The sequence below is a fragment of the Podarcis muralis genome, chromosome 3 (genome assembly GCF_964188315.1).
Source record: "Podarcis muralis chromosome 3, rPodMur119.hap1.1, whole genome shotgun sequence".
Classification (NCBI taxonomy): domain Eukaryota; kingdom Metazoa; phylum Chordata; class Lepidosauria; order Squamata; family Lacertidae; genus Podarcis; species Podarcis muralis.
The window spans coordinates 114,330,588-114,336,062 of NC_135657.1; positions in this window are offsets into that span (position 1 = coordinate 114,330,588).

The following is a 5,475-nucleotide window of genomic DNA, read 5'->3' on the forward strand; positions in this document are numbered from 1 at the left end:
TTTGGATCCCTTCCAGTCGGGATTCAGGCCTCATCATGGGACTGAAACTGCCTTGGTCGCACTGGTTGATGATCTCCGGCAGGCTAGGGACAAAGGTGAGAGCTGTTTCCTAGTTCTGCTGGATCTCTCAGCGGCGTTTGATACCATCGACCATAACATCCTTCTAGACCGTCTTCAGGGGCTGGGAGCTGGAGGCACTGTCATACAGTGGTTCCACTCCTTCCTCCTGGGCCGTGTTCAGAAAGTGGTGGTGGGGGATGAGTGTTCAGACCCCTGGGCTCTCACTTGTGGGGTGCCTCAGGGTTCTGTCCTCTCCCCCATGCTTTTCAACATTTACATGCAGCCGCTGGGAGAGATCATCAGGAGGTTTGGGCTGGGTGTTCATCAGTATGCGGATGATACCCAGCTCTACCTCTCTTTTAAATCAGAACCAGTGAGGGCGGTGAAGGTCCTGTGTGAGTGTCTGGAGGCGGTTGGAGGATGGATGGCGGCTAACAGATTGAGGTTGAATCCTGACAAGACAGAAGTACTGTTTTGGGGGGACAGGAGGCGGGCAGGTGTGGAGGATTCCCTGGTCCTGAATGGGGTAACTGTGCCCCTGAAGGACCAGGTGCGCAGCCTGGGAGTCATTTTGGACTCACAGCTGTCCATGGAGGCACAGGTCAAATCTGTGTCCAGGGCAGCTGTTTACCAGCTCCATCTGGTACGCAGGCTGAGACCCTATCTGCCTGCGGACTGTCTCGCCAGAGTGGTGCATGCTCTAGTTATCTCCCGCTTGGACTACTGCAATGCACTCTACGTGGGGCTACCTTTGAAGGTGACTCGGAAAGTATAACTAATCCAGAATGCGGCAGCTAGACTGGTGACTGGGGGCGGCCGCCGAGACCATATAACACCGGTCTTGAAAGACCTACATTGGCTCCCAGTACGTTTCCGAGCACAATTCAAAGTGTTGGTGCTGACCTTTAAAGCCCTAAACGGCCTTGGTCCAGTATACCTGAAGGAGCGTCTCCACCCCCATCATTCTGCCCGGACGCTGAGGTCCAGCGCCAAGGGCCTTCTGGCGGTTCCCTCATTGCGAGAAGCAAAGCTACAGGGAACCAGGCAGAGGGCCTTCTCGGTAGTGGCACCCGCCCTGTGGAACGCCCTTCCAGCAGATGTCAAAGCGATAAACAACTACCTGACATTCAGAAGACATCTTAAGGCAGCCCTGTTCAGGGAAGTTTTTAACGTGTGATATTTTACTGTATTTTTGGTTTTTATGGAAGCCGCCCAGAGTGGCTGGGGAGGCCCAGCCAGATGGGTGGGGTATAAATAATAAATTATTATTATTATTATTATTATTATTATTATTATTATTATTATGCAAGCTGAGGGGGTTTTTGAATGCTGGACGCCATTTTGTTGCATGTGCTGCTGGCAAACTTTGCAGTGCAAAGCCAGGCCGGGGAGCCATCTTAAGTTGAGGCTGCATAGGCCTTGTGGTGCATGTGATTCAGATTCTATTCAGTTGAACCTCTGGTTACAAAGTTGGTTGGACAGTGTTCTCGAAGCTACCCAGCATGAGTTTGACCAGACTGCAGGAGGACAGGAAGACTGGAGTGCCTGGAACAGGTGAGGCTCCAGGTCCCTTATTTTCAAATCTGTAAGTTGACAGCTATGCAATAAGGTGAAGGCAAACTGGTCAGCTGTAACCAGAAAGTGCATTTTGTTCTTTAGAGTTGCTCCAGAAGCAAAAAGATGGGGAGTCTCCTCCAACTGGAAGGAATGTCACAGGTGAACATGAGAGAACAACTGACCTGGGAGAGTCTCATGTGAAGCAGGGACTGGGAACACACAGAGGAGTGACTTGCTCTCTGTGCTGAAACCCAAATTACGGCTTTGGGAACACTCTAGAAAACAAGATCTGTTAGATCATTAAGATGGAAAAGCTCACAGTATCATCTCAGCTTAAATGAAAACATATGTCACAAAGACACCACCCTCTCTGGGGACTTTTATTCCAAGGGCACCACCCTCAAGGTTTGTGCTGAAACACCTGAAATCTTTCACTGCTGAGCTTGGTGGGGAGAGGTGGAAGAATATATCTGCAAAATCAAAGCTTGTTTAATCATTTCTTTCATCCATACAGAACAGCACCTATTTGATTACAGGCAGAGACCACTTTGCACAGGGGTTCCGTTCCTGTCCCCCACACAGATCAGCAGAGTGCTGTAAGCCTGACCCACCTTGTGTTCTGCCCTCTTCCTGGTCCAAAAGGGCCTGTGCATCAGCGGCCGTGCGTCAATTGGCCACATGCAAAATGGTCGCTGCTTGAACTTTCTATCGGGAGTAACCAACATGGCCAATGATCAAGTATGATGGGAGTCCAGCAACACACAAAGGGCACCTCACTGACTACCCCTGCTCTGTATGGGTCCATCTCCATGGCAGCACTCACATCCTATCGTTAGCTAAATGTTAAATCAGAAGGGTAAACCTCAGGTGAATCTTGTTTATACAGTTATATAACACTCTCAAACCCTGGAGCATTCTCAGGACAACTAACAATTAAAGAAAAATAATAACAGAGCCATTTTTATTTCTCCATCTTGTTCACAAAGTTATATGAAAGAGCACTATCTGCAGGATACTATCAAGTGCTCTGTGCAATTGGTTGCCCAAGTTTTTTTTGGGAGGACCTGCTGATTACAAAAGAGGCACATTATCCCTAGTTTGGATGAAGGTATTGTGTGAACAAAATGTTGATATTGGGATTGCTCTGCAACACTTTTTTTTTTTTTTTTAATAAATTTTTATTGGTTTTCCATAAAACAAAACAAAAACATAAACATAAACAAACAAAAACACGACTTCCCCATACCACCCCTTTTCTGCATTCTTGTTTCAAGATTTTTCAGCAACCCTCTGATCATAACTTAAATATATTTCATATATTTAACTTCAGTTAGTTATTAATGCAACTGTAGTTCTTTATCTCTTATAACTCTGAGCCCCTAATTTTCCAAATTACAGCAGTTTTTAAGATAAACTTTAAATTTATTCCAATCTTCATCCACCGCCTCTTTCCCCCGGTCTCGAATTCTGCCAGTCATCTCTGCCAGTCCCATATAGTCGATCACCTTCGTCTGCCATTCTTCCAACGTGGGTAAATCTTGCGTCTTCCAATACTTTGCTAGAAGAATTCTTGCTGCTGTAGTGGCGTACATAAAAAATGTCCTATCCTTCTTTGGCACCATTTGGCCCACCATGCCCAAGAGAAAGGCCTCTGGTTTTTTAACAAACGTTCTCTTCAGAACTTTTTTTATTTCATTATAGATCATTTCCCAGAAAGCCTTAATCTTCGGGCAGGTCCACCAAAGGTGATAGAAGGTTCCCTCCGTTTCACTACACTTCCAACACTTGTTGTTGGGCAAATGATAGATCTTTGCTAACTTAGCAGGAGTCATGTACCACCTGTAGATCATTTTCATAATGTTTTCTTTTAAGGCATTACATGCCGTGAATTTAACACCAGTGGTCCATAACTGCTCCCAGTCAGCAAGCTCAATGTCATGCCCAATATCCTGTGCCCATTTAATCATATTAGATTTCACCATTTCATCTTGAGTATTCCATTTCAACAGCAAGTTGTACATTCTTGACAAATTTTTAGTATTGGGTTCTAACAGTTCTGTTTCTAATTTTGACTTTTCCACTTGGAAGCCTTTCTTTCTGTCCTGCTTGAATACTTCATTTATCTGTCGATAATGTAACCAATCTCTCACCTTAAACTTCAGTTTCTCAAAACTCTGCAATTTTACATTTTCACCATCTTGTTCTATAATTTCACAATATTTAGGCCAATTAGAATCCATATTCAATTTTTTCACCTCTTTTGCTTCCATTGGTGACAGCCACCTGGGGGTTCTACTTTCAAACAAGTCTTTATACTTAATCCAAACATTATACAGAGCTTTCCTCACGATATGGTTCTTAAAACCTTTATGCAATTTTACCTTGTCATACCATATATATGCATGCCAACCAAATCTGTTATCAAATCCTTCCAAATCCAAAATGTCTGTATTCTTGAGGAGCAGCCAATCTTTCAACCAGCAAAACGCTGCTGATTCGTAGTAGAGTCTTAAGTCCGGCAGGGCAAAACCCCCTCTATCTTTCGCATCTGTTAATGTCTTAAATTTTATCCTTGGCTTTTTGCCCTGCCAGACAAATTTCGATATGTCTTTCTGCCACCTCTTGAAACAGTCCATCTTATCTATTATTTGTAATGTCTGAAACAGAAATAACATTCTAGGCAATACATTCATTTTGATAACAGCAATTCTGCCTAACAAGGAAAGTTTCAGCCTTGACCATATGTCTAAATCTTTCTTAACTTCTGTCCAACATTTATCATAATTGTCTTTAAAAAGATTCACATTTTTCGATGTCAAATTTACCCCCAGGTACTTCACTTTTTTTGCTATCTCCAAACCTGTTTCATTCTGGAATGTCTCTTTTTCTTCATTTGTTAAGTTTTTTTCCAAGACTTTAGTTTTTTGTTTGTTCAACTTAAATCCTGCAACTTGACCAAATATCTCGATCAGTTCTAAAACTCTTTTTGTGCTAGTGATTGGCTGTTGCAAAGTCAAAACTAGGTCATCTGCAAATGCCCTTAATTTATACTCTCTCACTCCGACCTGAATTCCTTTAACCAACTGGTCCTTTCTAATCATGTTTAACAAAACCTCCAGAACCAGTATAAAAAGTAGAGGAGAAATAGGGCATCCCTGTCGTGTTCCTTTCTCTATAGCTATCTCTTCCGTTACCACATTATTTACAATTAGCTTTGCCTTCTGCTCAGAATAAATTGCACCTATACCGTTTTCAAAACCTTGGCCTACCCCCATCCCTTGGAGATTCTTTTTCATAAAACTCCAACTAATATTGTCAAAGGCTTTCTCCGCGTCCACAAAAATCAAAACCGCTTTTCTGTTAATGTTCATCTCCAACAGTTCCACAATGTCTATTATGTTCCTCACATTGTCAGACATGTGTCTTCCCGGGAGAAAGCCAGATTGGTTGCTCTGCAACACTTTTTCCTCAACTTGGAAAAAGTCATTAAAATGAAAAGACTGACTCTCTTGCCCTTAACAGCTGTGCAAAACACTCTTCTGGAATCTAAAACATGTACTGCTGCAGTGAGGGGTGAAAAGTTGCTACTACTCGGCTGTTTACCTGGGGGGATTGCTATATGCCCAGGGCTAGTGGCAATATTGATTTATTTACTTTTCAAAAAGACTTTCATGTTCAATATCTACACAGCATATTTAAATGTAAATCAGTGTTTTTACAGAAAAACCTGTGCCTCAGATTCCAGTGCAAAGCCAAGTCACCTGGGATTTATGTTTCAGAGTAAAGAAACAGAGTGCAGTAGTATTGTACAATCACTTTTAGAAGAACAATAATACTGGAAAGAGATTTGGGACATAA